General features: G+C 38.1%; 1 long non-coding RNA gene across 1 annotated transcript in view; it reads left to right on the forward strand.

Annotated features, from left to right (window-relative positions):
• Nucleotides 1–5,399: 5,399 nt before the first annotated feature.
• LOC122066748 overlaps nt 5,400–8,774 on the forward strand; it is a 15,008-nt gene continuing 11,633 nt past the window's right edge. Inside the window, exons 1-3 of the long non-coding RNA XR_006136444.1 lie at nt 5,400–5,556; nt 5,710–5,805; nt 6,337–6,410. This is a non-coding gene — a long non-coding RNA (uncharacterized LOC122066748). The remainder of the gene's footprint in view (nt 5,557–5,709; nt 5,806–6,336; nt 6,411–8,774) is intronic.

The raw sequence follows: 8,774 nt of genomic DNA on the forward strand, positions 1-8,774 counted from the left end.
TTTCACTTTTTTTGCATATCCGTATCATATATTTTTATACTATGCCAAGAATATGGTCTCAACTCCTAACCTAAGAACAAAGACACCAACTAACAAATGGTCCTATACATTAATACAAATATCTCTAAATCATTTAAGGGAGGTCCCACTTCAAGACATACTCATTACTATCCTCTCAATAGGGATTATAGTACCACGATGGGTCCTAGATCTCAATTTTCTCTTTTTGTAGGGTGTGTATAAAGCATAAGAAAACTCTAAAATGTAACCTCAAGTTCTAAACGGTCAAACCCTCCCCCATACTTAAATTGTGCAATGTCTTCAATGCAGAAAAAGAAAGAAATGATAAAACAAAAGAACAAAAAGGACAAAGGAGAGGAAATTACCAAATGGGATCAAATATCATCATAAAGAGGCTCATGGAGAATCATGACATTTGCATCATGCATGAAGGTAGCCCAAGGAATGGCTTAAGACAGTGCCCATTGACTTTAAAATTTCCCAGGTGGATGGATTCATAATCTCTACGGCACCATAGGAAAATACAATTTGCACAAGGTAAGGACCTTCCCACCGAGAATGAAGTTTTCCTGGAAAGATATGTCTAGAATTGTACAGAAAAAATTTATCATCATGAATAAAAGATTTCATAACAAGGTGCCTGTCATGAAAAGCTTTAGTCTTTTCCTTGGAAAGTTTTGTACTATCATAGGCATCATTTCATAATTCCTCCAACTCAAATAGTCGGAGACCTCTATGAGCTCCTGCGGTAGACAAATCAAAATTGAATTTTTTAATCACCCAAAAGACACGATCCTCTAACTCAACAGGAAGGTGGCAGGTTTTTTCGTATACCAAACTGTATGGGAATTGACCAAGTATGGTCTTGTAAGCAGTTCTATATGTCCACAAAGCATCCAACAGATGGTTAGACCAATCCTTTCGATTTGGGTTAACTATCTTCTCTAGAATCTGTTTGATCTGTCTATTAGACATTTCTACCTGCCCACTGGTTTGAGGGTGGTACGGGGTAGCCAACTTATGGGTAATCCCATATTTCTTCACTAAGACCTCAAAAGGCTTATTACAAACCCTATCACTAATGATAGCTCTAGGGGTACAAAATCGGGAAAAAAAATGTTTTCCCTTAAGAATTGAATGACCACCTTATAGTCATTGGTCTTACAAGCATGAGCCTCAATCCATTTGTATACATAATCTACAGCCAACAAAATATATTTATATCCACATGACTTAGGGAAGGGGCCCATAAAATCTATTCCCCAAACATCAAAAACCTCAACCACGAGGATTGAGTTGAGAGGCATCATGTTCCTTCTACTGATTTTTCTTGAAGAATGACAAGAAGGACAAGCCTTACAATAAGCAAAGGCGTCCTTGAAGAGACTGGGCAAATAAAATCCACATTGCAATACCTTACTGTAGTATTAGTAGGCCCAAAATGACCACCACAAGCCTGATTATGGCTAAAGAAAAGAATAGAATGGCACTCATGATCCGGGATACATCTCCGGATAATTTGGTCAGGGCATAACTTAAAAAGACAAGGATCATTACAAAAGAAATACTTAACATGTGAATGAAAACAATACTTTTCTTAGGAAGACTAATGATCTGGAGTCTTGTTTGTAACTAAAAAATTTATATCTGAAAACCAAGGTTCACCAGATGCTGCAAAGAGTTGCTCATCGGAAAAATGCTCGTTAACTGGAGAATTCACAGTCAAAGAATTGGATAACCGGGACAAATAGTCTGCAGCCAAATTTTCACTGTCTTTCTTATCCTTAATTTCTAGGTCAAATTCCTGTAAAAGCAAAACCTATCTGATGAGACGAGCTTTGGCATCCTTTTTATGAACAAGGTACCTAATAGTTGTATGATTTGTGTAAATAATTACATAAAAACCTATCAGATATGCATAGAACTTTTCCAATGCAAATACAACAGCTAAAAATTCTTTTTTATTTATGTTGTAGTTCAGCTGTGCATCATTGAGAGTTCTACTAGAATAATAGATAACACGAGGAAGTTTATCAACTCTCTGCCCTAAGACTGCCCCTATAGCAAAATCAGATGCATCACACATTAATTCAAATGACTCAGTCCATAAGGGAGCTTGAATAATAGGGGTTGTAGTCAACACCTTCTTTAATTGCACAAAGCACACGAGGCATTCATTAGAAAATTTGAAGGGTTGCTCTTTAGCCAAAAAGATTGGTGAGAGGTCTAGCCATGTGATTGAAGTTTTTTATGAATCGATGATAGAACCCTGCATGACCTAAGAAGGAACGAATGTCCTTAGCTGACTTGGAAGGTGGTAAATTAGAAATTAAGTTCACCTTAGCTCTATCAACCTTGATCCCTTCTTTGAAAATGATATGACCCAACACTATACCCTATGTAACCATGAAATGACATTTCTCCCAATTGAGGATTAAATTAGTCACTTTGCATCATTTTAGTACTAAAGAAAGATGATGCAAAAAATTAGAAAATGAGGAGCCATGAATAGAAAAATCATCTATAAACACTTCCAAAAAGTGTTCTACCATATCAGAGAAAATGCTCATCATGCATCTTTGAAATGTGACAGGGGTATTACAAAGCTCAAAAGGCATACACCGATAAGTTAAGGTTCTATAGGGCATGTAAAGGTGGTCTTGTGTTGATCATCTAAAGCAATGATAATCTAGTCATAGCTGAAATAACCATTAAGGAAACAATAATACTTATGTCTAACTAACCGCTCTAACATTTGATCAATGAAAGACAAAGGAAAGTGGTATTTCCAAGTTACCACATTTAACTTCCTATAGTCAATGCACACACGCCATCCTGTTTGGACACGGGTAGGAATCAACTCATTTTCATCATTTTGGACTACTCTGACCCCTGGCTTCTTTGGCACCACATGCACTGGACTTACCCACTTGTTATCAGAAATAGGGTAGATGATATAATGATCCAAGCACTTTAGGATCTATTTCTTGATAGCTTCTTGCATCACATGATTAGCCCTTATTTGTGGTTCCCTATAAGGTTTTGAATCCTCCATGAGGTGAATATGATGTTGAACGATTGAGGGGCTAATTCCTTTAATGTCTGCTATGGTCCAATCGAAGGCTTCCTTGTTTTCTTTTAAAACTTTGATCAACTCTTCTTGGTAGAGTTTGATCTTTCCTAAGAAGGCATACCTTAAGTTAGAGGAAAACTCTTTCAAATCATGCTTAGGGGGCTCAACAATTGAGGGTTTAGGAAGAGAATTTGATAGAGGACCAATGGGCTCCATTGGTGTATGAAGGCTCCAAACCTTGGAGAAGGAATTTTCAGTATCATCCTCTAATTCTTCCATACACTCTTGGAATTCTTAATCAAAGTCAATGTCAAAAGTTTTAACAATATCATCAGAAAAATCCTTAAGCATATTGACCTCTTCATCAATTATGGGTTGCTTGCCCAACCTATACATGTTGAACTCCATAGTGTGGTTGCCAAAAGATATCCTTAGTAGACCATTCCGACAATTGATTAATGCATTGCTGGTAGTCAGGAATGGTCTTCCAAGAATGATAGGGATCTCATCCCTAGTGGTGAAGAGTTTAGTGTCCAAAACAATAAAATCAACTGAAAAAATAAATTCTCCTACCTTAAATAGGACATCTTCAACCATTTCTTTCGGAATCTTGACAGAATGGTTAGCCAACTAGAGAGTGGTCCCTGTGGATTTTAAATCTCCTAATCTAAATTACTGATAAACATGATAATGTAGAAGGTTCACACTTGCACCAAGGTCAAGTAGGGTATGATCAATATGAGTGTTGTCAATAACACAAGTGATGGTGGGACACCTGGGATCCTTATACTTGGTTATTATAGGTTGTGTGATCATTGAACTGATATTAGCTGTCAAGATCACCTTTTTGGGCACACTTGTAGTGCACTTGTGAGTGCATAAGTCTTTGAGGACTTTGACATAGGCTAGGATTTGAGTTATGGCATCCAAAAGAGGGATGTTTACCTCCACCTTCTTGAAGACTTCTAAAATTCTTTCCATTAAAGTTGTCTTCTTCTTATTCATCAAACGGTTATGATATGGGACAGGAGGAACATAAATACTGTCAGAAGTTCTCTAATTAATAGAATCATTTTTGGTGGCTTCCTCCAAATCATCTTCAATTTCTTCAGGTCCATCTGATGAATCTAGAATAGGAGGCACAGTAGTAGCCCCGATAGTCAGAGGGTCAACAGAAGGCCAGATGATGGAGAAGGAGTGGTACCATTATGTAGATACTCTCGACCACTCTATAGGGTATATATTGTATTACACTGGTTGGAGGGCCCTTGGTGTAGTTGACTCTGTACAACATTGAGCTAAGGAGCAGGTAGCCCTTGTGGAGTCAGCACCTGATATCCAGGATTTGGCTTTGGCTGACTAGGAAATTTTTCTTGCTCCTTCTCATGCATGCTTGTGACAAGTTCGGTGAGTTGCCTCTCCACATTATTGTGGCTTGTCATGAGAAGGGTCATGTTTTTCTCTAGCTTGCTAATTCTTGCTGTCTCTCCAGTGGATGTAAACCCCAAGGGTTGTTGATAAGGTGCTTAGAGAGGAAGCCTGGCAAAATTTGACTGAGGGCCTAGATTAGGCCGAGGAAAAGAATTAGGTGGTAGTACAAAATTGGGCCTCTGGGGATTAGGCTGTCCTTAGTTGTGAAAGTTGGATGGGCCTCCTTGATTCCCTTGGCTCCATGAAAAATTAGGGTGATTTCTCAACTCTGGATTGTAAGTGTTGCTAAATGGGTTGTTCGGGTAAAGAACATTAACACTTTCATTGCCCCCAGAACTGTTGGAGCATTCTTTCATTATATGTTCAGAAGAGTGACACTAATTGCACATAGAGACCTAATTTTGGACTTGATGGATTGGGGCATATGTGATACCTTACTTTCTAAACCCGATCTAATTAACCCCATTGACTTGGGTTGATCATATATGGGCTAAACTGGAGAGCACCGACATAGGTACCATATAAAACATGGTAGCAAGGGTGACTTTGAACTCGGGTTGGCCTGACACGACCGAGCGGGTACCAAGTGTAATTCGTGCACCCAAGCCTTACACTTGCTTGCACCACGAGGCTATGTACAAAAAGTAAATGTACGTATTTGTATTTGTGGGTGTCAACGTAATCTAATATTATGTGGGAGTTTATTCCCATTGAAGCCCACTTGAGATTTAACCCACCTGAGATATACCCACCGGAGATTTAACCCACCTGAGATATATCCACCTGAGATTGAGAAGATATTTTGGGGGCCTAGGTATAAAAGGGAAGGCATTAATTTTCTTTTCCCTCATTAATGTTAGTTGGTTGGTGGGAGAGTAAAGAAGAGAGAGAAAGAAGAAGAAAGGAAAAAAGGAAGAAGAAGAAAGAAGAAAGAAGAAGAAGGGGAAGTTGACTGTAGAGCTTCATCGGAGCTGGGTCTTAGTATTTCGAGCCCAAATTTATGATCAACTCGCTGAGGTCTTCGATTTGAGGTAGGTATTGCACACATTCCAAAGATTCTTAGGAAAACCCCATCCTTAAACCCTCTTCTTGATTTTTGGGAAAGAACCCACTTGGATCTTGCAAATTCTACTTGGATAATCAAATCTAAGGTCTAATGAAATGTATGTATAATGATTTTGAAGGATTTGAAAGGAGTGTTGGTGAAGGTCTAGAGTATTTGAAAGTTCTTGAGTAAAAGAAGTGAAATTTGGAGTTTCATTGATGTTCTTGAAAAAGAGGTATGAATCTTCATTTTCTTTTGATTTGATCTTAGATCTAAGTTGAGGGTACGTGATTGGACCTTAGACAAGTGATTTAAGTCACCGGATCATCCCTAAACAAGTTCCCTATGCTACAGGAAAGTTAGTAATGATGTTGGAAAAATTTTGTTCAAAGACTAAGGGGTATTTTTACCCCACCTATCTTCTGGGTTTAGCCCACCTGAGTTCCTAGAACTCAGATTTTAGGGTTTGGAGTAACCGGCGGGTTGAAACTGACAAGCTATATAGCCCATCGGTCTTCTAGTTTTAGCCCACCTAAGTTTTCAGAACTCAGTTTTCAGGTTTCAGAGTAACTGGCGGGCTACATAGCCCACCGGTCTTTGGCTCTAAGTCTTTGGCTCTAGCCCACCTGTCTTTCCATAAATTTTCAGAATTGGTCCAAATATGATGGGTAACCCCCATTTATGATTTTAAACTCGATTTTAGTGTTCAAACATGATGATTTTGACCCTAATATAGTGAAATGATAAACCATTATATTTATAATAGGTTACACTCAATCTACGCGTACCCACACATCGGATCTTTTCCGTACCGGGTACAAGCATTATGTACATATACAAGTAAGTGGGAGAGTGGACTCTAATTTAATTTCAAAATGTTATGCATCAATTAACATGTGTTTGTCTAGCCATGTCATCATATCATTTATGTGTAGACTAGACATCACATATGCCATATCATGCATTATATGTGCATTTACATAACATGCTATACTTTACGTTATGATGAATATCATTTATGTCTTGATGTATGTGATGGAAGAATTTCATTTGGACATGATGTATATGCTAGACTAGATGCCGTAAATGGTTTGGAAACTAGTGCATGGTGGCATGTGGTATGGGACATAGTGCCATCGTGTAATCGTACTATGCTCATGTAGAGGCATGTAGCTATGATGTGATTTACTCTTGTGCTACGACCCTTCCCAATAGGGATTTACGTGTTGGGGGATCACTGGGGGGAAGCATCGGGTTGCAGCTATTGAACTCCTACAATGGTTAAAAGTATGCATAACTGATCGCTAAGACAGTCGGTAACCCCAATGATATATTCAGAGGGCTGATTGTACTGCTTTTATTTCGGGTGGAGTCACCCATCTACTTTCTGTTATTTAAAATTTTCAGGAGCCGGCTTGCATTTTAAATTTCGGTATCAACGGTGGGCCTTCTCTAACAACCCTATGGGTGTATCGTGGGATGTGGTTCGCGGCTCCTACCTAGGGCATACGCGCACTGTGGTTGTGAGTAGCACAAAACCTATGATCTAGTAATATTGTTAGGCTAATAGGGTTGAAATGAATTGCATATAGACACATCCATTTGGTGATTGTTTGTGTGGTATTCCTTTCCACTTACTGGGCTGGTGAGCTCATCCCACATGCACAACTCTTTTTAGGTGATTTTGCAGGTTATCCACCTGGCGATCAGTAGTGGGGCCCCACTATGGGGTTTTCATTTGAAGACTGGTGGGTCCCTATCGAGTTCAAGCACGGTGTCGATTGTATGTGTAAGGATTATGTTGTATGGCAGCTGTGACTCCTGAGTAATTCTTTTTTATTTTTTTGATGTACTTTCTTTTGTTACTTGATACTTAAATTGTTGTATTTTTGTATATATATCATGCCTTCGGACCCAAATGTATATAACTTTTATAACTCAACTTAGGTATTAAGTATTTGAAAAATAATTACAGGTATTATTATGAACAAGTATTCCACTAAAATTATAGGTACTATCTTAGATTAGTAGATGTATATTATATGACAGTTACTGCATTGTTAATCTTGGTAGGTTTGTGAGTTAACTGATATTAACTCGGTCACTGGCTCGGTTTAGTACAAGCGGGGTGTGATAGCATGTGATTTAGGGACAAGGGCTTCTATTCTCTTAATGAGGCTATCTAAATGGGCCTCTTTGGCTACTATCCCATCGATAGATATAGTACCCTTTACCTCCTATAGTTCTCTCACTTTCTTAAGTAGACTCCCAGTCTCTTGTCTTTTCAGCTAGGTCAGCCAAAAAGTTTCAAGTTTCATTTTCGTCCGTATAAACTGTGAAGTTTGTAGGACACATAGACTCTAACATCTGCTTGGTATGATAGTCTATCCATTTATAAATTATTTAGTAAATATACCATTTATCAATACCATAGTGGGAACACTCTTGGAAAAGGCCTTGGAACCTTTCTATGAGTTTGAAAAATGACTCTTGAGGCTTTTGTCGAAACTGCATGATCTCGTTATTGAGTTTGTTCGTTTTATGCAAGGGAATTTTTTTTTTCTCAAGAATGTTACCGTAAACTGATTCCATGTGGTAATGAAATTAGTTTGCAGTCCATATAGCCATCTTTTTATTTCATCATTGAGCGAACATCTAAATTTGACAGCATCATCACTGAGCTGTTGTATCTTAATGAGGACATAAACCTCCTTAAATTCTCTCAGAAACAAATAAGCATGCTCGAAGGATATGGAAGTGGGGTTCATAGTGATGAATTAAGTTTTAAGCTCATAGTTGTGCCCTGTGGCAGCTAGTAATATAATGTAAGAAGGTTGGGTTGCCTTGGTTGGGTAGAATTTTTGGGAGAGACACTATTATAGGCATCACCTTCAATTATAACACATATGTAAATAAGAACAAAAGGAAAAAAAAAATGACACTCATGAATAAAATATCAATCTTTATTGAGTACGCTTAATATCGGACAGAGGTCATAGGGGACACATTATCGTCAATTTGAGCTCTTACCAATTAAAGACCTTCAAAAAATAGGCCAAACTTTCGAGGGAGGCGTAGCCAAACACACCTCGTCAGTTTTAGCACTTACAAATTGAGGACACACACACACACACACACACACTAAGTAGATAGCAATTCAAAATTTAGTCTAGAAGAAAAAAAAAAAAAAATAATTAAAATTCT

This window comes from Macadamia integrifolia, unplaced genomic scaffold, assembly GCF_013358625.1.
Source record: "Macadamia integrifolia cultivar HAES 741 unplaced genomic scaffold, SCU_Mint_v3 scaffold2557, whole genome shotgun sequence".
NCBI classification, from domain to species: domain Eukaryota; kingdom Viridiplantae; phylum Streptophyta; class Magnoliopsida; order Proteales; family Proteaceae; genus Macadamia; species Macadamia integrifolia.